Here is a 24,966-nt window from a genome sequence, read left to right as displayed (position 1 = left end):
GACTTGGTCTGAGTTGTTTTCTTATTCTTCAATTCAATCTCCCTTGATCTATAGTCTCATTTGTTTGATTTACCTTCTCTTTTCTTTTTAGTGTGTTATATAGTTGTGTACATTACCAAATGATAAGGGGCATTTCATCATAGGAATTAATCACTCTTTAGAATGGACCCCACTGCATTCTCAGTCTTTCATAATTTGAAAATTGCATCAGGCCTCACATTATACATCCTAAAATATATTCTCTTACGTGACTTTTATTCTTAATATCAAAAAATTCTGCTCCACAAATGAACCTATTTACGGAACAGAAATAGACTCACAGACATAGAAAACAAACTTATGGTTAGGGGATAGTGGTAAGAGTAAGGGGAGATAAATTAGGAGTTTGGGATTAACATATACACACTACTGTATATGAAATAGATAAACAACAAGGACCTACTGTATAGCACAGGGGGGGAACTACACTCAACATCTTGCAATAACCTATATCTTGCAAGGAACTCCACTCAATATCTTGCAATAACCTTTTCTTTTCAGAAAAGAATCTGAAAAAGAATATCTATATGTATAACTAAATCACTTTTCTGTACACTTGAAACTAACACAACATTGTAAATTAACTATACTTCAATTAAAAAAAAAATTCTGGGGCTTCCCTGGTGGTGCAGTGGTTGAGAATCTGCCTGCCAATGCAGGGCACACAGGTTCGAGCCCTGATCTGGGAAGATCCCACATGCCGCAGAGCAACTAGGCCCGTGAGCCACAACTACTGAGCCTGCGCGTCTGGAGCCTGTGCTCCGCAACAAGAGAGGCCGCCATGGTGAGAGGCCCGCACACAGCAATAAAGAGAGGCCCCCGCTTGCCGCAACTGGGGAGAGCCCTCGCACAGAAGCGAAGACCCAACACAACCAAAATTAAATTAATTAATTAATTAAAAAATAATAATAATTCTGCTCCTTAACCACTGATATTTCTCAAAATATCCTTCCTCCTCCCCTCACTGGTTGGGCCAACTTAAACAAGTTACATAAAACCTGAGCCCCAGCTTACATATCTGTAAAATAGGGGTGATAACACCTAGAGTTGTAAAAATGAAGAGTTTTTTAAATCCCTGGTTGCAGAAGGCACTCAATGGACAGTAATTCTTAAAATTCTTGCTCCGATCATTTTATATTATGAATAACCACAGAAAATAAGCAGTCTGTAACAGAGAGGGTAGATCATGCCTATCTGGTTGCAAAGTTTATATGCAACTCTATTTATAGGAACTCAAATCCCATTTCTCTTTTGGTTCAGGAAACTTTCACGATCACAGTCTTTCATTTGTATAAAGAAACCAAAGGGGAACTTAAGCCAGGAAAGTCCAAATTGCCATATGGCGTTACCATCCCGGGGAAAATCCATCTTAACATTTTATTTCTGCCAGAAGTAGGTTAAGCAGATAAAATTTTCAAAATAAAACACAATCAGTTAATTAAAGTGAGAAAAGAATTTTATTTGTTTTATGCTAGAGTGGATTGAAGACAGCTTACAAGTGGCATCAAGCCAAGAGGTATTATTTCCTAGATCAGGGCTTTTCAAACAGGGCTCCCCAGGGAAGGGGAGGCGCTGCCCAGACAGGGCTTTGCTGTCTGGACTTGAACCAAAGCAGCTCTGCTTTGTTCTGTCACACACTGAATTTTTCCATGAGACTTTCTGTGAACAAAGAATGTTCTACAGCTAAAAGGTTTGGAGGCAGACTGCCTAGTTTTATGGCCTGACTCTGCCACTCAGGAGCTGTGTGACCTTAAGCAAGTCCTTAACTTCTCTGTGCCTCAGTTTCTTTATCGGTAAAATTCAGATAATATTATTATTAATAATAATAATATAAATAATAAACATGTGGTTGTTTGTGTGTTAACATTTGTCAAGCACTTATAATAGTGCTTAGCACATACTAAAATGATTTGTACATGTTTGTCAAATAAGTAAATAAAACATAAAGCCATTATCCACAATTACTGCTGACAAGCAGTCTGACTGATAGAAAAATGTCCGGTAATACTTTAAACAGTCTGCAGATCGAGCTGGGCTGTAAAGGAAAATCCATTTGGGGGGATTTTAAGACTGGCAAATCCATAGTATTGATTCTTTCTTGATAATGCATCAATAATTTGTCAACATCCGCAGCTGATTATACTAACATCCAATGAATATTTTACCATTTACAAAGCAATTCATACACATTATTGTGAATTATTATCCATGTGGTAAACCAGCACATCACTGAGCACCCAGGATTATGTAACCAAACCTACTTTTCTGATTAATGACATAAGCATGGCTCAACCATTATACAATAAACACAAAGAAGGCACCTGTTATGGGTTGAATTTTGTCCCCCCTTCCATTCACATGTTGAAGCCCTAACCCCCAGTACCTCAGAATGTGACCTTATGTGGAAACAGGGTTGTTGCAGACGTAATTAGTTAAGATGAGGTTACACTGGAGTATGGTGGACCCTAATCCAATATGACTGATGTCTTTATAAATAGGGAAAATTTGGGCACCGATGCACACGAGGAAAACTCCACGTATAGTTGAAGGCAGAGATCAAGGTGATGATTCTACACACGAAGGAATGCCAGAAATTGCCAGGAAATCACCAAAAAGTGAAGGAGAGCCTGGAACAAATTCTTCCTTACAGTTTTCAGAAGAAACCAACCCTGCCAACACCTTGATCTTGAACTTTCAGCCTCCTGAACTGTGAGACAAGAAAGTACTACGTTTAAGCCATTCAGTTTGTGGTACTTATAGTCTAGAGATTTTAACAAAGGAGTTCCCTTCCTTTATTTAACCCTTGATTCATTCATTCATGTATTAAATATTTATTGAATACAGCTGTGTTAGGAGCTGTGGCTACAAAAATGAGTCAGAGACCCCGCTTTCACGGGACTTTCAGTACAGGGGGGAAACAGACATGAAACAAAACAATAAATATATAGGGAACATAATCAGAGGTGGTGTCACGAAGAAAAGCGGAGGCAGGGTAACAGAATAAAAAGCGGTGCTGTTTTGGCTGGGTGCTGAGAGGCGGCCGATCTGAAGAGGTGGCATTTAAGCAAAAGACGTGAATAAAGGAGGTGAAGCCGTGTGGCCATCTGGGAGAAGAGGATTCCAGGCAAAGGGCAGAGCAAGAGCAGAGGCTGGAACTTGCCTGAAGTCATGTTCTAAGAACAAGGTATGCAGTGTCACCTACCTTTTTTTTTTTTCTTTTTCTTTTAATGGGCAGGAATTTTTTTTTTTTAATAGGCTGCAACTTGTTAAGACTTTCAATTTGCCTAAGGAGTTTTCTCCTTAACCACTTAAAACAGGTCTAGCCCTGGCTGGTCAGGCTCCCTCAGAGTTGAAGGACAGACAGGGACAGCGAAGTCTGGGATGCTGTCAGGTGCCACAGGGCACATGCAACTGATTCCAGGTCCATGGAAGGAGTAGCAAAGGGCAGCTGACCACACGGCAGCATTATCAACTCACTTCTGTGGGTGCTGATTGAAAAGCACCGTGGTGGACGCCTGGCTTGAATCTCCCTCCCAGGTATGTAGGGTCACCATCCGCAGGAGTCTTTGCAGGAAAGATCCCTTACTTCTTCTTCACTCCCTAGGGCTGGAGCTCAGGAACAACTCCTAGACTCAGTCAACTGAGCGCTCCCTCCTGGAAAGACCAGCAAAGGATTGTCCCTCAGGCTTGATAAGCTGGAGGCAGTGAAAATCCCTTCATTATTCTGGGCAGGAAGGAGTCTGGCACAGAGAGTGCGTTGCGTCCAGCGACAGGAACACCAGCGTGGTATCTAGTGACCAGTGGCAATGCCAGAAGAAGTCTATCCCCCTCTTGTTACAGACTGATCTTTGCTGAGGTACCGGGACTGGATTCTCCCATTTCCGTACCTAGTTTTCCCATCGATTCTGGAAGCTGAATTTACTTCCAGTAAATTCCTTTCCTACTTAGGTTAGCCAGAGTCAGTGACTCTGCTTAGTGACCGAGAGCCCTGTTTTAGCACAGTTTCTGAGTTTTCAGCTCCTCAGTTCTGAGCTAACAATATTGACAATTGTCTCATCATTCTTGGTCACTATGATAGAGAGCTTTGATATTAGAAACTGAAAGAGTAATTTACAATAAAAGTGCTCAAGGGTAATGAGGTTATGTGAGGGGGGAGAAAAGCTAATACATCTCCAGACCCTTGAAGAGACTGGTCATGTACTGAATGCTGAATAGCACACCTGTTGTGCAGCGACATTACACGGCACAATGGTGACATCCAGTGTCAGCTGGCTAAATCTCAGGTGACTGTGCAGTTTACCTGAAAATGATGTACAGTATATCAAAAGACATGCATGTTAACACGGAGCCCAAGTAATTGTAATGCTGTTTGCAAGAAATAATCTAAGATTTTTAAAGTAGAATTAATTTGTATTCATTTCTAAATGCTACGCATTTGTATACACAAATATATTTATATCACAGCCAGTGCTATAGCAAGCTCTTAGATATGAAATAAAAGCTATTTAGTTTGGGGGGAAAAAAGGATTGAAATCCTAGTACAAACACAATGTAAAATATATACTATTGACAAAGCACTGTGCTATTTACCAAAAATTATTTTCCGTATATTGTCAGAATTAATCATCCCAACACACTGTGCTATAATTATTACCTATATATCTATATCTGTCTATATGTAGGTATAAGGCAACCAAGTCACAGAAAAGTGACATGTTTTTCAAGATCATAAGTTAATCTTATCACCTGAACCCAGATAGACTGACCCCCAAATCCAAGTGTCTTTGTAATGAGAAAATCTATCTTCATAGTTCATTGGTATAATTTGAAACTTTGAAAAACAGCTGAAGGTTTCGCCCAATGCCCAGTATAGCAGCTCAACTGCAGAGTGGTGCAAATCACATGAATCACTTCCCATTTGGGGAAGAGTGAGGGGACCGGGATCTGATGACAGCCCACCACGTGCAGGCTGGGGTATGCTGCCTTTAATAATCCTCATGAACACCTGAGGGCGTTAAGTGTTATTGTTCCCATTTTACAGATGAGAGAATGAGCTCCCCAAGATCAAGCAAAGACAGCTCGTTAATGACGGTCATGGACCCCAACCCATGAGGCTTGAGCTCTTTCCAAATTTCCACTTTGTCTCCTGCTGCATTCTGAATGGACTTCCAAGCCTAGTTTCTTGGGTCTAAGCTCATTTAGTAATGGGGGTTTTCCAAAGTAAGTGACTAAGTAACAGTCAAGTGACTCCTGCCATGAGCCCCCAGGTGCATCCTTCAGTAGCCTAAGCAGATGTTGTCACAATAGATTTATTCCACAAACAGAGGCAGTGTGACTTCATGGCTTAAAGATGAGGGCTTTGGACTCAGTCAGTACTGCCCACAAGACTATTTGACTTCCCCACTAGCTGAGCAGCCTTGGAAAAGTTATTTTTTTTCAATTCCTTTATCACCATTTATTGAAATTATTAATTTTTACACATTGAATTAAATTTTATCTTTATCAAAAATCAAATGGCTATGAATGTTTTCAACTGACTGTTTTTGGGTAAATTTCTGGATTCTCTTCTAATCTATTTTGGTATATGTTCTTTTTTTTCATCTTTTTTTAATTTAATTTTTATTTTATATTGGAGTATAGTTGATTTACAATGTTGTGTTAGTTTCAGGTGTACAGCAAAGTGATTCAGTTATACATATACATCTATCCTTTTTCAGATTCTTTTCCCATATAGGTTCTGACAGAGTATTGAGTAGCATTCCTTGTGCTGTACAGTAGGTCCTTGTTGATTATCTATTTTATATATAGTAGCGTGTATCTGTTAATCCCAAACTCCTCCTTGGAAAAGTTTTTAAACTCCCTTAGGCTTTAGCTTCCTCAACTGAAAAATCCAGATGAAGCTGTTAACTTCCTCATAGAGTTATATGACAACTAAATGGGATACTGCATCAAAAGTGCTTATGGTGTATCTGACCATAATACACATTCAGAGACTATTAAGTAATTATCTTTATGTTCACAACTTATTGTAGACATTTACTTACAGGGCATCATTTGCAAGTGTCAACACCTAAGCCCAGTTGTGCCCCCTCTTCTCATCCCCCCACCCCCATCAGTCAATTACTCCTCTTGCTTTGACCTTCTCAGTTAACAATCAACTTAAAAGCCGCTTATGACTTGTCAGTGAAAACAACATGAGAAGAAGCAGTTGTCACTGACATATATCTCAGGCATTTGTAACATTTATAAGGAATGTGCCCTTTTGGAAAATTTTTGTGGCTTTATTAAATATTTTAAGAGCAAAAGGCTCAGACATTTACAAAATATCTGTAGCTTCCTAAGCTGGTCTTGGGATATCTGAGCTTCAACGTCATCTACTTCATTTTAAAAATTATCCAGCGAAGGAGGGAAAAACAGATGATACAACGTGTGGGTGAGGATGGAGAGTAGCTGACACTCCTGTATGTTGCTGGTGGGAAAGCAAAACGTGCAGCCACGCAGGACGGCAGCACTTAGGCAGTTTCCTATAAAATTAAGCACAGACTGTACAACCCAGCAACCTCTCTCCTAGGGGATTTTTATGTTCCATAAAACACAAACGTTTATAATTGCTAAACACTGGAAACAATTCAAATATTCATCAACAGGTGAATCCTACTCATCAATACAAAAGAATGACCTACTGATACCCACAACGATACAGATGAATCTCAAATGCATTATGCTGACTGAAAACAGCCAAATCTAAAAGGATGCATATTCCATACTTCCATTTACATGACATTCTAGAAAATTTGAAACTATAGGGCCAGAAAACTGAACTGGGGATTAAGGGTGGGGGAGCGATTGACTACAAAAGAGACACTGGGGAATATTTTGGGGGGTTGGAGAGTGGTGATGGAACTGTTCTAAATCTTGATGGTGATGTAGGTTCCATGATTGTAACCATTTGTCAAAACTTACAGAACTCTACACTAAAAAAGATGGATTTATATGCTTTTATTTTTTAAACAGTCATTCAACAGTACCCTAGAAAATGCAAAGTGCAATGGAGATTTCAAAATCCAAGGAACTTCACTGATTATACCAGAACTAACTGGAAGCCACAATTAGCTGAATTTGTTTTCCTTAATTCAAATTGTTAACCCGTCCAGAAGTGTAAATGGCAAAAAAAAAATAGTGACGGAATCAGAATTGTTAAAAAGCAAGTAACTGAGTTGCTGACAGGTAGCTAGTGCTGTTGCTTCTAGAAGAATAGTCCATGAAGTCTGACATTCAATATTGTGACAAAAACAAGGGAAATCTTAAACATCTTAAGAAAGTTAATCATGATTATTATTTACTAAGGTGGAAAAGTAGGAGGAAATATATAAAAATATATAAGCAGTATACAAGGATATTTGCAACGAGATTTAAATCTAATTCATGAACGTAGAACTCCTTATCTCATCTACCCATTCCTTTTCTGATCATCTTCTAGATGCATGTTTTCATTCTTCACAGTAGAGCATAAACACATAGACCATTGAGGCAGTGACTACAAAGTCTATTAAGGCTGACCACCCCCTGAAGCAGCCCGGACCCTGTGCTTCACTGCCCCCTCTGCCCATCCTCCTATATCAGGAAGAGGTCAGACTGATCCCAGTGTGGCATCCTACCAAAATCCATGGGCTAATAGAAAGATACAAGGCTGAGAAGCAGCTCCTGGCTCTGGGTGAAACCAAGTTCCTTATACCAGATCACGTGACCATTAGTGATGAGTGAGTGAACTCACCAATATAATTAGAAGAAGTTTACAGCTCAATGCTTGAGCGAGCCTTCTTGCTGTTGGTGAACAGACACAACAGGGGGAGCACGTCCACTCCAATTTCCAAAAGGTGAGAAGGATGAAGATGGATTCCTGTAATTGACATTTGACTCTCAAGAGACATTTGGAATGACATTGTCAGTGTAAGACTAGAAAAATACATTTGTTATAGAAATTTTTAAATTCTTACCAAGTCGAGAGAGAGAGAGACGTTGCCAACAGAGACTTAATTCATCTAACCACAGATCAGCAAAACATTAGTGTTATGAGCCAAGAGTTCAGCAAGTTGTTTTGATATTACCAGCAGACAAACTGAGCTCCAAATGAGCACATCCAGCTTTGGAAAACTATACTATTTAACCTAGGCTACCTTATTTTCAAACCTTAGGAGCATAAAATTAAAATCCTTGCATTCCAAGTTGTCCATAAAATAGACCTTCAGGTTATCTGAATGCTCTTTTTTTCCCCATAGGATCTTGCAATTTTAGCAGTAACTTACAGGCATTCAGAGACAGTGTCTTCTCTTTAGTTTCACAGAATCTGCCAACATTTTACAGAAGAGTTTCCACTCAACTGGAGAAATCTATGTTAGAGCATAAGTTGTCAAACGTAACCCACTAAAAATGCATTTGTCTTAAGAGTTAGCACAAAGCAGGGTGAATGGGGGTAAATAAGAAAACAGCTCTGACTGAACTGCTGTTCAAGGTCCCGGCTTCCTAAGAGACGTATAACCAAAGCCAATGTTTTTGTAGTGTTAGAGAGTTCTTATTTGATTTGTTCTGTAGACTACTTATAGAAGAAACACCACCATGTAATAGGAACCTGGAAAAATTTATTACTTTGGTCTAGCTCCTCTAAAGGTCCTGGAGGAACAAGGAGTGGCATTTCTTCTGTTTTAGATTTTAAGAGCTCAAACTAGTGCCTGATTTGGTAAATCAACAAACAGCTGTATCAGGTTCATCCTTTAGCACAGTCATAGAAACTACAGAATAATAAAATGAAAAGCATGTAAATCCAGATGCACTCCCTTCTATTTTTTGGCTTAAGGCTATAGATGACTCATGCTTTATGTTAAGTGTGCCACTAAAATACGTTATTAAGAAGCACTCATATTTTTTTTTAAAGAAATTCATGTTCTTTTATTTATTTATTTATTTATTTATGACTGTGTTGAGTCTTCGTTTCTGCGCGAGGGCTTTCTCTAGTTGCGGCAAGTGGGGACCACTCTTCATCGCGGTGCACGGGCCTCTCACCATCGCGGCCTCTCTTGTTGCGGAGCACAGGCTCCAGACGCGCAGGCTCAGTAGTTGTGGCTCACGGGCCCAGTTGCTCCGTGGCATGTGGGATCTTCCCAGACCAGGGCTCGAACCCGTGTCCCCTGCATTGGCAGGCAGACTCTCAACCACTGCGCCACCAGGGAAGCCCCAGAAGCACTCATATTTTTAAGAGTAGTTCAGTTATCACTGTTGGACCAAACACTCATCAAAATTCCCCAAATTTAAATGCATATCATTTGTGAAGAAAACGTAGCAAAGGAGACATAGGCTCTCTACATAAGTTAATGTCAAAAGTTAAACGTCTTTCCATACAGATGGGCAAGAAACACATGAAAAGATGTTCAATGTCACTAATTATTAGAGAAATGCAAATCAAAACTACAATGAGGTATCACCTCACACCGGTCAGTGTGGCCATTATCAAAAAACCTACAAACAATAAATGCTGGAGAGAAAAGGGAACCCTCATGCATTGTTGGTGGGAATGTAAATTGATACAGTCACTATGGAGAACAGTATGGAGATTCCTTAAAAAAACTAAAAATAGAACTACCATATGACCCAGCAATCTCACTACTGGGCATATACCCAGAGAAAACCATAATTCAAAAAGAGTCATGTACCACAATGTTCACTGCAGCACTATTTACAATAGCCAGGACATGGAAGCAACCTAAATGTCCATCAACAGAGGAATGGATAAAGATGTGGTAGATATATACAATGGAATATTACTCAGCCATAAAAAGGAGCGAAATTGGGTCATTTGTAGAGACATGGATGGACTTAGAGACTGTCATACAAAGTGAAGTAAGTCAGAAAGAGAAAAACAAATATTGTATATTAACGCATAGATGTGGAATCTGAAAAAATTGGTACAGACGATCTCATTTACAAAGCAGAAATAGAGACACAGTATGGATACCAAGGGGAAGGGGGGTGGTGGGATGAACTGGGAGATTGGGATTGACATATATACACTATTGATACTATGTATAAAGTAGATAACTAATGAGAACCTACTGTATAGCCCAGGGAACTCTACTCAGTGCTCTGTGATGACCTAAATGAGAACGAAATCCAACAAAGAGGGGATATATGTATAAGTATAGCTGATTTACTTTGCTGTACAGTAGAAAGTAACACAATATTGTAAAGCAACCATACTCCAATAAAAAAAATTAAAAATTAAAAAAATAAAATAAAATAAAATTGCAGGCAGACCTCTCAAAGAAACAATGGAGGTCAGGAGATAGTGACATTATATGTGCTGAAGGGAAAAAAATGTCAACTAAGAATTTGATATCCAACAAAATTATCTATCAAAAATAAAGGCAAAATAAATTCTCACATAAAAAAAAAAAAGAGTTAAACGTCTTCCAAGTCCAACCTAGAATATGAAATGACTGATGCTTCCTGCCACTGGCACAGGATTTATGATTTACTATTTTCATGGAGTATCACAGAAAGATCACAGTTATGACATTTGGTAAATATCAGTAATCCATATCAGGAATATATTTTTCATAAATATAAATACAAATTTGGCTCCTATCAGTTATTTTCAAATTATGCTACCATGTAAGGTGGACCAAAATATCTGTCTTACCACTTCAATGTGATTGCAGAAATGCCCATCACCTGGTAAGCAAAATGTGGCATAGCCATCCAATGGAATGAGCATTAGTTAGCAATAAAAAGGAACCACTGGTGGTACATGCCACAACCTGAATGCACCTTGGAAACATTATTCTAGGTGAAAGAAGTCAGATGCTAAACACCGTATATTATATGATCTCATTGTCTGAAGTGTCCAGAAAAGTCAAATCTAAAGAAACAGAAAGTAGATTAGTGGTTGCCTGGGGCTGGGGGTGAGAATGGTGAGTGACGGCAAACAGGCCGTTGAGATTCTGGGAGGATGGGGATGATGAAAATATTCTAAAATTGGATTGTGATAATGGTTGCACAATTCCATAAATTTACCAGAAATCACTGAATTGGACACCTGGATGTCTTTTATGGTATGTAAATTATACCTCCAATAGAGCTGTTTTTAAAAATAGCAAAATGAAAAAAAAAAAAAAAAAGCAAGAATGTCTTACATAAAGTCACTCTTTTCCTCTGAGGTTAAAAAATAATTATAGTCATGTTTTTCTAATTTACAGGAAAAAAAATAACTTGATGGATAGAATTTTCTCGATTTGAATTTTTCACCCCCTAAATGACTGCATCTACTACTACAAGTTTAGTTTTTATTGAATTTGCATGAAATTGATATTTAGCTATTTCAGGTTTAAGATCTCAATATTTCATAATATTAAACCCAGAACACAGGTTCCCTAAATTCTTTCCCAACCTAAGCAGAAGAGAAAACTGACTTGAATAACATATAAGTTCCTTTACAATTTTTTAATCTGACTATTTCAATCAGTGTAAAAGAGTCTGTGATTTGAAACTAATCTAGTTTCTAGTTTCGGTCACTGTCAAAAAGTGATGGATGGTGATTACTGTGGTTCCTAATCTATGGCCTCGGGGTGTCCCGGAGGAGTCCAAAGTTGTGTAAATTCCATGAGGACAGGAATGTGTCTTATTTACACAAAGCTGTATCCCCCTGTGTCTCCTAGAAAGAACACAGTGCCCTACACAATAAATATTCGTTCAGTGAATATATGAATAGGCCGGAAAATCCACAGGTGCACCAAATATTTTCTAAAACCGAGTGTACACACACACACACACACACACACACACACACACACACACACACGTGCTTTTGTTTTCCAAATTCAGTGGGTGGCTGTTTTCACGCTTAGTAAAATGTAAATTTACTTAAACATGCTATTAAATTGATAGTAACGTGTTGCCATTTTGAAATGCTTTTCTATCAATAAATGGCCATTTAATTTTGATGTAAATGTCTCAAAGAGTCAAAGCCACTACTTTAAAAGACTTTGACATTCCCTTCAGAAATCTTCAGTTGTTCCCTTTTACAGTCATTATTCTAAACAAATATACGTACACCTCACTTTTCAGGTTTGGCCAAATCTGGCTTAGATTTTCTGGCTTTGTCCAGAATTTAGATTACAACTCAAGCCCACTGTCCAGCGCATTATAAATCAATACGCTAACAAATAACATGCCTGTCATTAATTCTCAGAATCATAAAGGTGAATAATACAACTGAAATAGTGTCTGTATTTATTTCAAAAATCTCTTTTTAGTTAGTGCAGGTATAGTTACTAAATTTATTTAGCAAATCACAAAGGTAAAAACCTTGTGAAGTTTGCCTAGGTCACAGGAAGTGTAAGCCATTTTCATTCTTTCTGTAAGTAGTTGAGAAGCCTCTGCTTAGGCGCAAATTCCTGTGTCAGGGACCTTCACTCTCAAATTATCAGTGTAGGGCGAGAGCGAGGCGGGAGAGCCCAGCAGGAAGAAACAACAGCACCAATTGTGTGTGCTAGGGTACCTGAGACTCCAGCTCAGATCATATTTCTGAAAAGCCAGACTTCTGCAGAACTGAATATTTAATAGCATTAGGTAAAAAAGACAGATTATCTTTTCCCTATTGCAAATGAGAAATAATTCCCTTTTGGACCTTTCATCTAGTCTATATATACCAAGAAGTAAAAAAGGTTTTGATTCTTAAGTAACAACTATATTGAAAATGGTAAACAGACACGGCTTCAGCTACATTTGGAGCTGTTTCTTCTGATCATATATATACATATATATATATGTATATATAAATTTATTTTCCCTTTCGAAGAAGGTTAAAAGTTACGGCCTTGTCATCATCCAATTTTGCACTGTCCAGTACTGTTTTTTCTGTAAGATGACACTGCCCCTTTGCAAAATTGCCTGGGGCTGAGTAACTTTCAGCTCTAAGATCCCAAGACAGTAGAAAACTGTCAACCAATAGGCTGTTCTCTTTTTGCTACACCTACAGCTACAGAAGCCAGCACGAATGAATGAAGGGTAAGACAACCACCTTCACTCGTTCATTTGTTTATGCTCTTAAAAATTCCGGGCACAGTAAGCTGTCAAAGTGGCCACGCGGGGGTTCACAGGTGACAGCAAGTTTTCCAGAGGGCTTTCTCCACCGCCTGTGAATCGCGGGGACCCCTGACCAAGGGACTGCGTAACAGCAATCTAAATAAATAATCAGCTGTGCGCAGGGCTATGGAGGGGGTAGTCTCTCTCGGGGAAGGCAACTCTCTGTTCCTGGAGGAGCACAAACTTCTCGCCCAGGGAATCCAAGCCCAGAAATGAGGTTTACAGGGAGAATATGCTCCTCACCAAGGATACGTTTACAGGAAAACGCCCTTGGTACACTGGGTGGCACTGGGGGGGGACCAGCTCCAAGGGCACCTGGACACCCACTCACCTGGGGGGCGGGAGGGTTGACCTGCCCGCAGATCGCAGGGGCTCGCCTACCTTGGAGGGCGCTCAGCGAGCGCAGGGTCCGGGCGCCGCTCCTCCCCTCTGCTCTGGACCTCGGGCCGGGTCGGCTAGGCCGGGCTTGGTGGCTCCGCCCCGCAGGGCGCGCCCAGGGCAGAGTCCGGCGCCCCAGCGGCTCCGGGGAGGGGCCTGGGCTCCCGCAGCGCCCGGACGCGCACGCCCGGCTCCGGGTGCCCCGGGGTGCCTTCTCCGCATCCCAACACCCGAGTTCCCAACACTGCACACCCCTCAGTAACTGCGTTATGTAAAGGGGAATAGTTGCTGCTGCTTTTTTTTTTTTTTTTTTTCTCATTACATCCCCAGGACTTATTTTATGAGTGGAATTTTTTACCTTTTGACAACCTTCACCCATGATTTGAATGTCTATTTCCTTGACTCTCCCAAAGACGGTACAAAGTTCATGCCATTCTAGAGGCATAGGAGAGTGGTTAATTCATTACGTACAGTGTACATTGTGGTAGGCCAAAAAATGCTCCACCCCCAAAAGATATCTATATCTTTGTTATGGGTTTAATTGCATACCCCCAAAATTCATTTTTTGAAATCCTAACCCCAGTACTTCAGAATGTGACTGTATTTGGAGATAGTGTCTTTAAAGAGATAATTAAGTTAAAATGAGATAATTAAGTGGGCTCCAGTCCAATTTGACTGGTGTCTTTTTAAGAAGAGAATAGGACTCAGACATACACAGGGGGAGGACCCTGTGCAGGCACAGGGAGATGACTGCCATCTGTAAGTCAAGAAGAGAGACCTCAAAAGAAATCAACTCTGCTATCTTCCATACTGTGAGAAAATAAAATTTTGTTGTTTAAGCCATCTGGCCTATTGTAGTTTGTTATGGCAGCCCTGGAAAACTGCTGTACAGATTTCATTTAATTAATACACTACAATTTATAATTCATTCTGCTCTTGATGGATATTTGACTTCTTTCAATTGTTGCTGTTATCAGCATTTTTATAAATAGCCTTACATAAATAAACATAAATGTTTTTTTGTGGAGTATCTACCTAGACAGAGATGTATGGGGCCATGAGATGTGTGTATGTTGTTTGAGCAAGCACTATGAAACATTTGTGAAGTATCAATTTCTATTTCTACTAGCAGTGCTTGAGAGTTCTAGTTTTCACAAACTTAGCCTTTCTGGTAGGTTGTTAATAATAACCTATTTTGAATTAACTTAAAGTATCAGTCGCTGCTTTTTTAAAAAGGTTCTGTTTGCACTCCAGGTTCATAAATTTTTGCTTTTGTTGTTTATAAGCCTTTTTATTTTGGGGTAAATTTAGATTTACAAAAAAGTTGCAGAGATAGTACAGAGTTGCTTAAACCCGCTCTGCCGGTGTCCCCTAGTATTCACATCTTACATCACCATGGTACACTTGTCAAAAATAAGAAATGAACACTGATCCGTTACTATTGCCTAAGCTAGACTTTACATAGATTTCACTAGTTTTCCGCTAAGATCTTTTTGTTCCAGGATCACGTTCAGGACCCCACGCTCCATTTAGTGTTGTGTCTCTTTAATCTCCTCTTGTCTGTGACAGTTTCTTGGTCTTCCCTTGTTTTTCTTAACTTTGTCTGTTTTGAAAAATTTTGCTAAGCTATTTTGTGGATATCTATCATTTTGTTTTATCTGATGTTTTCCTCATGATTAGGCTGTGGTTATGGGTTTGGGGGAGGAAGACCACACAGGTAATATGTCCTTCTCGTTATCACATCCTATCAGGGGCTACACGATAGCAACAGGACTTGTTACTGGTGATGTTGACCTTAATCGCTTAGTTAAAGTAGTGTCTGCCCGGCGGTTGCTATTTCCCTTTCCATACTTTTTTCTTTGGATGAGTCACCAAATTCAGTCCACACTCCAGAGAGGAGGGTTGGGGAAATGAAACTCCACCTCCTGGAGCGGGGAGTATCTACTTTATTGTTTGGAATTATTCTGTAAGGAAGATGTGTTCCTTCCCTCTTAAATATTTATCTATTCAATCATTTATTTATAGCAGTGTGGACTCATATGTATTTACTTTATAATTTGAGCTATAATTCAATGCTACATTATTTATTTTGTTGCTCAAATTGTTACAGCTTTGGCTGGAGCTCTTTCAGGTTGGCTCCTGTATCCCTTTGAAAGTTCATAAACTTTTAGACCTGGGGAGACAAGAAAACTCACTAATGATTTTCTCTACCCCCTCCCATGTAACAGATTTGGAGAACTGCAGCCCAAATCCCCCCAAATCCGAGGGCTTTTCAGTGTCTTCCTGGGAACCCTACAATTACTGATTCCCACTTCAGTAATAGGAAGTAAAAAGATTTTTTTTTTTTCCCAACAGGTAAACTTGTGCGTCGGGACCCAATTAGAGAAGTGAAAGTTGATAGTTCTTAGGTAAGTTTTGGTTAACTAATCCTTGTGGTTCTGTTAAATAGATGTATATGTAGAGATAAATCATGTTCCAAAGATAGTCATGGATGTTTATTACTACTTTAAACATCAAAGAAATCCAGCTGTTGAGGATCCTTTGTTATATTGCTTTGGCTGACTCATGTTTGCATTTGCAAGTTGGTCCCATAAACATCACATTTCCTCCTTCTGAGCTTGCGTCTGGCTCAGCATTTGAGGCTGTCCTGCTTTTTGAGAGCCTCTCACCTCTCTTCCTGTCCTTAACTCTCCTTGGAGAACAAAATCTACTCCATTAGTCCAAGTTTTGCCTGCTAAACACAGGATGGATGGCCCAGTGCCTGGCTAAGTGATTTTCTGTCTTTCATGTATTTTTGACAAAGTTACTAGAAATAATAATAGTTAAGGCAAAATATTTTGTATTTAAGGCCCACTATATCCCAGAAGAAATTGACAAGATTGGAGGAGAAGGTGAGATTTTTGTGCACTTTTCTGGGAGGAGACTTCAACTGAAAGTACCAATTCTAATCAGTATGAAACACGACTGTATTTCATAATTCTGCAAATGTACTATTCCCTAGGTAATTTTAATAAATCTTGTGTGGAGGGCAACGGGGAACCACTCATTAACAAGAATGTGGAATTAGAAAATATTGGCAACCTACATAATGCAGCTCAGGAGGATCTATAAACCACCCATAAATATAAAATGCCAGTGATGTGTCTTAGAGGTTGGAAATTGGGGAAGGAGGGATAGATATTTATGGATTTCTTTTATAGCTATAGCAGTTGGTTGCTATTTTGATGACAGAATATGTACAAATCATTTTAAATAGCCAAATATTCTAAAGCTTCTTTTCTTCACACCTTACCTGAGATTATTTATTTTTCTTTTTTTGGGAGGGGGAGGGGTGTCAAGTGGCTTCACTTTAAATTTATTATCATTAACTTCAAACAGGCCTTAATGCTGCCCAGTGATCATATGATACAGCCCCCCAGACCTGTGTCTCTCCTATTCCCCTACATGACTGTTTCAAGTTTCCTCCTCTCGTTCCAGATTTCCAGCAACAACTCCTCTCCAGCAAGCTCAGCTGATGACCTTGTCCTCTGCTTACCTGATAAGATCAATGAATCTGAAGATAAACTTTATCTGCTCTAACCTATTTGGAGTTCATTCCTCCAGCTGCAAAATTCTAAATTTCTTTTCAGATTTGTTTTTCTCCATCACATTAGTTACCATCTGCACATTAGTTAAAAAGAGAGAGAGAAAGAGAAAGAGAGAGAAATTTGCCTTTTTCACTTTTGTACCTCCATTGCCTGAAGCAGTTCCGGACACATGGTAGTTGCACAGTAACTGTGGAATGAATGAGGGCAATGAGTGGTACTTTACTGACGATGGTCGAAGAATCCTTAGGGGCTTGATGAGGGTGCTGTGGACAGGGGGAGAAAGCTGAGCAGAAGATAGTACGGCCTCCACACCTGCTCCAAGCAGAGCAGCTTCAAACCTATCTGCTTTATAAGATTATCCATCTGTTTATAAAAGTATTAGTATTATGTATTTTTTTGGAATAGCTTGGGTTGGTCCGATAGAGATTGTGTAGGGACTAAAGCATCCCCAAACCACCATCAGCACCCTCACTGAATAAATCCTCTGACAATGCCCCTGTGAAGGGGGACCACTAAAGAGGAGGGATTTAAGGGCAGGAGAAAGTGCCTCGTGCAGTCTCCCCTCCTGGTACACAGTGAACATTGTCGCCTAGGTGGGAAGAAGGGTCTGACTGCAAATCAAGTGCCCACATTCAGAGCCTGTGCCTTGTGACACAGCCACTGGGGTTTATATTTGAAATAACTGTTGTTTATTTCTGTTTGGAAGTTATTTGCTAAAAGGAAGAATTACATATATACATATACATTATATGCATATGTATATACTATATATTATATCTGCATATATATGTGCACATATATGTATATATATGTATGTGTATTATATATACATTGTAAGATATATGTAAGATATATTATATGTAAGATATATTTTTTAGTGCAAATCTTTACCACGTCATTCCAACCCTCCTTTACCATGTCATTCCAACCCCACCCCATGCCTCCTCATGCCCCCCTGTTTAAAGCCTAAGCCCCTCCCCAGGGCAGAGAAGTCCTCTCCACACTCTCACCCCATCCCTCCTGCTTCATCTCTTGCCATGTTGCTTGCTAGCAAGGTGGGATGGCTTGTAGTGTTCCAAACTCACTCTCATTTTTCACCTTGTTCCTTTTTGCTCATGTTTGTTCCACACACATCCTGACTCCACACACTATAATGCCCTTTCCCCTCCTCTTTGCCCTGAAAATTCCTTCTCCCTTTATTTGCTGCATAAAGGGAAACCTTCCCTGAACTTTCCAGCTTACATGGGGCATCCCACTTAGGTCTTCCCATAAAATGCTTGATATGTTGCATTTGTTATTGTATCAGTTTCTTTGGCTGCTGTAACAAATTACCACACACTTAATTGCTTAAAAAATACATATTTATTATCTTCTAGTTCTGTAACTTAGAAGTCTGACATGGTCCTCACTGGGCTAAAATCAATGTATCAACAGGGCTGTGTTCCTTTCCAGAAGTTCTTGGGGGCAATCTGTTCCTTGGACTTTTCCATCCTTTTCTAAAGGCTGCCTGCATTTCTTGGCTCGTGGCCCCTTTCTCCACCTTTAAAACCAGCCCCATCTCTTTCTCTCAGTCTGAATCTCCCTCTTTCACCTACATTCGGCCCAATTGGGTAGTTTAGGATAATCTCCCCATTTTAAGATCCTTAACTTACTCACACCTACAAAGTAAGATAACATGTTTACAAGTCCCTGAGATTAGGACATGGACATTTTTTTGAGGTCATGATTCTACTAACCCCAGCTGTGCTCCTAAATCACTTTATAATTCAAACATCAATTAGATTTTGTTATTAAATATTTCATTTTTTAAAGGCATAAGATCAAGAAGGCTTGGCATGCTCCCATCTCCTTTTTAGTGATGCCTCTGCTTGCCTTTCTCTCCTTTCCACTTCCTTTCGCACAGCCCTCCCACCATACCGCCCTAAGGAGGGCCTGGTGTTGGCAGATTTTCTAAGCTTTTCCTCCTACCCCATACCTACAGTCTTCCTGGGCTTTCTGGGACTTGTTGGATGGAGAAAGGAATGCAAACATGGCAATGAAGGCATTTGATGTTGACAAAATCAAACTCTGTGGGGCCCCCCTGAGTCTTGCAGACTGAACTCTGAGCTTGGGAAAATGAGTATTTAAATGTCTCTCACCAGCTTGGGAAAACAATCCTTCGACTCCATGCAAGCTGCTGTGCTGAGTGTTGGGGTCAATTTTTATAATTTTAAATCTTAATGAGTTTGTACTATAGGTGGATAAGTCACCCATGCACATGGAAGATAACTATAAATACAATTACATAATAAATTAAAAGTGTCCCAAACAAATCGTCACTGAGTAGTAAGAGAGCTAAAAAGTACTAGAAGACTAAGAGAGAAAATTGACTTTATTGAGCAATCAAGGGAAACCCTCTAGAGGAGGCAGGATTGGATCTGGGTCTTGAGTGTAAGTACCATGTTATACTGGAGAGAGGAGGAGTCTTTTGAAATCAGACAAAGGCAGAGGCACAAAAGCAAGTAAACGTTCAGGCAGATTTGGGAGCTACCCAGTAGACCAGTCCAGCTGGACCATGGGAGACGATGGGGAGATAAATCAGAGAGGTGGAAACACATTGTGCATAACAAACAAAAGTTCCAGGTAATATCTTTTTCTTGTTCATCTCTGCTAGGAGAGGAAAGAAAAAGTCACTGTAGGAAATGAAACTCTGGTTGCTTTGAGTTCATTAGTAAAACACTTAGCAAATATTTATGAACAATACACGAGTGGCTACTTGTATCTACATGTCTGTCTAAACAGGTAGATCTCTTTCTAAGACTCCTTTCATATAAAGGATACAAAAAGCATGGCATAACCAAGCTTGACATTCCAAATATGTGCCTACTGGTTGAGCGATGGCACCAACCAATCAGAAAAGCTGCCGGCCATGATGAGCTGGTACAGATGAGCCAATCTGGACCAGCTGGAGGTCAGCCCTAGACATCACTACTTAAAACTACTGCTGCTCGCTTAGCAAGACTAGGTGTTCTTTCATTTTCTTTCAAAGTACACAGTTGGGTATATTCTTTTGGACTTAACAAGCTGTGATTTTTATAACCTTCTTTTCCATGATGAGCATGGTTCACTCTGCCTTAGCAGTAGCTGGAATTAGCAATGTCACTTCCCTCTGTATCGTAAGGACAACAAGACCACCCAGGTCTCTAGAAAAGACCAATTGAACTTCAGGCCATGTTTTCATCTGCTGGGATGATAATCTAGGCCCCTGCTTCAGAGTCTAATACAAGAACAGATGGCCAGTTTGTTTTTGGTAATCACTGGGGCTGCAGTTGGCTGATGTATCTTTCCCAGATTTTTAAATGCTACTCCACAGCCATTGTGATATCAGAGGTTTTAATAACTCATTCTGCAACAAAAAGAGCAGGAAACAGTAACCGTCCCTCAATGACAGGCAACACACTCTGGACAAGCTCCTGGTCAGTAAAATCATGGCAGTGGTAAAGAGCTGCATATCCTAGATCAGTACCCTGTGGCCTAACATTATTTACTTTTGGCCAAAAGAAGAGACTAAGAAAGAGAAATTCAGACCCTGTCAGCCAAGAGACAGCATGGTGCTATCAACTGGCTTTGATATTGCTAGGCAATGATCTGGCACTCACAGCTAGACCATCAGACAGTATAACAAGACCACTACAAGGAAGGAAGATGAAAGCCAATGTCCTTCATGATCACATACATAAAGTGCTCAAACAAATATTATCAAATTGAATCCAGCAAAGTACAAAAAATGTACTATACCCTAACCAAGTCGGGCTTATTCCAGGGTTGCAAGATTGGCTTCATTGTTAAAATCAATCAACATAATTCTCCACGTTAAGAAAGCAGAAAAATATCTGATAATTTAAAAAAATGGAGAAAAATAGTTTGTTAAAGTTCAACACCTGTTCATGACTTAAAAACAAACAAAACTCACAGAAAACTAAGAAGGAATCTTCCTTAATTTGATCAAAGAATATCCACAAAATTTATAGAAAATGTCATACATTTGGTGAGAAATTGAAAGCATCTGATCTGAGATCAGGAATGAGGTAAGGATGCTTTCATCACAGTTTTTATGCAATATCATATTGGAGATACTAGCCAGTGAAATAAGGCAAAAAAAGGAAATAAATTATATGAAGATTGAAAAGGAAAAATTATGTTCTTATTTACAGATAATGTGATTGTATATGTGGAATGTCCACAAGAATCTACACATAAAGTATTAGAACTAAGAAGTGAATTCATCAATGTTGCTAGATACATGGTTAATACATGAACAAAATCAATCAATTCTATTTCTACATAAAAGCAACAATCATCATAGAAAATGATGATTTTTAGAAAGATACCATTTACAGTAGCACCAGTGAACATAAAATAAATAAAACAAAAATGCAAGATCTCTACACAGAAAACTATAAAACAGACTGAGCCAAACTGAAGAAGGTTTGTAGGAAAAGGAGAGCCGTAATATGTTCATAGTTTGGGAGCCTAATTAGTAAAGTGGAAGATATACTAGAAAGATGTTAGCTGTCCTCATATGATCTTTCTAGTTTTAAAGAAATCACAATCAAAATGATATTTTTAAATTTAAGTTGACAAGTTATTTATAAATTTATACAGAAATGTAAACGTCCAAAAATAGTCAAGATAAACTTGAACAAAATGAACTGTGTTGGAGGACTTATACACAATCAGATATCAAGACTGGGTAAAAAGCTATAGTAATTAGCTTTGCACGTGGCCCAAAGATAAACAGTAACACAAATTGAATAGATTAGGAAGTCCAGAGATACATCACATATATCCAGTCACATAATTTATGAAATGAAAAACTTGGAAAAGATGTTTTTTAATAACAATAATCAATGATGAATCTTGTACTCTACCTCACACCTCACATAAAATTAATCCAGGTGGATTTTAGATCGAAATTTTTAAAAAAAAGTAAACAAAGCTCTAGAATTTAACACAGGAGAATACCTTTCTAACTTTGGCATGGGCAAACTTTCTTACACAGAACACAAAATCACACACCCTAAAGAATAAGATTAATAAATGTCGCTACATTAAAATTAATAAATTATTTTCATCAAATTACATCATTAAGAGAGTGAAAAGCAAATCACAGAGTGATATGATACACAATTAAATACTGTACAGAAATGAGAATAAATGCCCTCCTCCTGTATGAATAAATCTCACAAACATAAAGAAAGAAGCCCTTCACAAAAGTGTACACACTAAATGATTCCAATTATATAAAATTCAAAAACTGGAAAAATAAATTTCCAGAATCAGAAGTCAATGAAATTGTTACTTTTGAGTGCCTAGTACCTGGATTGGGGTACAAGGGCAGCTTCTGGGGTGCTGGCATTATTATATTTTCTGGTTTAGACAGTGTTCACCTTATGAAAATAATTCACAATCTACGCTTAGAATTTTTGCAAATTCTATGTGTTTTTGTACTTCAATTGAAATATTTAATAAAAATAAAGAAAAACATTGTCTTGATTCCATTTCCTCTGCCTGTTAGATCTCCATGACTTTGGACCAACATACAGAAAAACTCTTAAAAAGAGATATTCTCTCCAATGTCTCTTTTCTAATCTCTTAAACCGATTCCCAATGCTGAACTCCCTCACCAGTTTCAAGTCTTTGCTCAAATGCCACTTTCTCGGTGACATCTCCCTCACCACCTTATTTAATGAAGCTGGCCTCTTTCCACTGTACCCCGATCTAATTTTCTTTTTTCTTTTTTTACAAAGTACTTATTTCCCTCTGACACACTAGGTAATTTATTTAGGTGTTTTATTTGCTGCTTATTTTCTACCCCTTCCGTTTTTTGTTCCCTGATGAGTCTTGAGCAATATCTGGCATATAAGACGTACTCAGTAATACTTGTTGAATAACTGATTTGTGAGATTGGAGTAATAGAAGAAAGAACAAGTCTTAGAGAAAACGGAGTGTTTTGTTCAAACTTCTATGACTAAAATGCCTATTAGATACCCAGTGAGGACAGATAACGCTGAAGTAGTTGAATATATGAGTCTGGAATTCAAAATTGGATATAAATATACATGAATTATTATAGTCATGGGAAAAATATAGAACTGGATGAAGGAACTGAGGAAATGAGAACAGAGAGTAAATATTGAGATGACAGGAATAGGAGGAGGATGTAGCAAAAACTGAGAAAAAACAGCCAATGAATTGGGAGAAAAACTGGATTTATGTAGCTTTGAAGTCTCAGATTTCTTTGTAAATTTCAGGATGCCATGAAAATAGAAGGATTCAATCACAAGTCCAATTAACGAATCAAAATGACTAGTATGTAACCATTGAAAGCTTGTATGTGTATGTTATCATGATGACGAACTGGGAAATTTAAATTTTATTAAAAATAAAAAAGGAAGCTATTTAGGACTGCTCAAACAGGTGAATAAGTTTAACATCTGGAAAGAAGTCTCATTTGCATCTTATTCCTGAAAACAGAGAGTGGCCAAAGGTCACAGCTTATCTTTACTAGCAAATAAACGTCCCCTCTGAGTGCACACGATTTGTACATATGGTGTGAAGCAGTCACAGACACCTGGGGAGGAGCATGGCTTTAGTCACAAGCAGGCATTTGGGCCCCAAGTGTCCACAGATGATCCTGAAATTCTCCCTCTGGTACCTCATCTCCCCCTGCCCACATCACTGATTCTCCCTGGGCTTTTAGACTCAGACACTCCCACACTTCAGTCCTAAGAAGACACTGCTCCCCGCTCTATGACCTTAAAGAGACCCTAAAGGACTGATATTTACTTAAAAATGTAGCTAAACCAAATAACTACTATTTGGTTTACTAACTTTTTGACCAAGCCAATACACTGCTTGGAGAGAACTATCCTGCAAACTAAGGCTCCTGCAGACGTGAAGTCCCAGCATCATGGGTTTTAGGTGTGACAGGAGGTTCCATTAGTCCTAGAAACTGTTTCTTTTTGTTTTTTGTTGGTTTAAGTTTTTTTTCTTGTGGTAAAACATACAGAAAACTTACGTATCTTAACCGCTCTTAAGGGTACAGTTGAGTACATTCACACTGTGGTAGAAATGTCACCACCTTCCATCTTCAGAACTCTTTTCAACTTGCACAACTGAAGTTCTGTACCCATTAAACAGCAACTCCCCATCCTCTCCCCACTCCCAGCCCCTGAAAACTACCATTCTAATTTCTGTCTCTGTGATTATGATTGTCCGAAGTACCTCATATAAGTGGAATCATACAGTATCTGTCTTTTTGTGACTGGCTTATTTCACTCAGCATAATGTCCTCAGGGGTCACCCATGTTGTAGCAGGTGTCAGAATTTCTTCCTTTTTTAAGGCTGAATAATATTCCACTGCAATGGATAGACCACATTTTGCTTATCCTTTCACCTGCTGATGGACATTTGGGTCGCTTTCTATGTTTTAACTATTGTGAATAATGTTGCTACAAAACATTACAAATGCCTCTTTGAAATCCTGCTTTCAATTCTCTTGAGTATATGCCCCGAAGTGGAGTTTCTGGATCATATGATAATTCTATTCTTAATTTTTTGAAGAATCTCACCATACTGTTTTGCACAGCAGTTGCATCATTTTACATTCCCACCAACAGTGTTCAGGCTGGAACCTATTTCCTGACCATCGCTTCCCACAATCCTCTCTGGCCCTTTCAGAGCGGAGTCATTTCCTGTCTGCTTTCTTCACTCTGCCCTTCCAGAGCCCTCAAGCTTTGCTCTAGCCCTTGGTTTAGCAAAAGGAAAAAGAAGATCCCCATCC

General features: G+C 39.1%; 1 protein-coding gene across 11 annotated transcripts in view; it reads right to left on the bottom strand.

Moving 5' to 3' along the window:
• The window catches only part of CCDC68 (coiled-coil domain containing 68), a 50,694-nt gene extending 37,012 nt beyond the window's left edge, over positions 1-13,682 (bottom strand). For 4 of the 11 annotated variants that reach the window (XR_009005084.1, XM_007191939.2, XM_057526944.1 and 1 more), the window contains exon 1: positions 13,558-13,682. The gene's annotated coding sequence lies outside the window, so the exon portion shown is untranslated. Of the gene's footprint in view, positions 1-3,516; positions 3,694-7,813; positions 7,959-13,507 lie in introns of all 11 variants that reach the window. The other 7 variants (XM_057526941.1, XM_007191938.3, XM_057526942.1 and 4 more) reach the window with 7 other exon arrangements.
• Positions 13,683-24,966: the final 11,284 nt, after the last annotated feature.

Source organism: Balaenoptera acutorostrata, chromosome 13 (assembly GCF_949987535.1).
Source record: "Balaenoptera acutorostrata chromosome 13, mBalAcu1.1, whole genome shotgun sequence".
NCBI classification, from domain to species: domain Eukaryota; kingdom Metazoa; phylum Chordata; class Mammalia; order Artiodactyla; family Balaenopteridae; genus Balaenoptera; species Balaenoptera acutorostrata.
The sequence above is the reverse complement of the archived record's forward strand: the minus strand, read 5'-3'. Positions and strand labels throughout refer to the sequence as shown.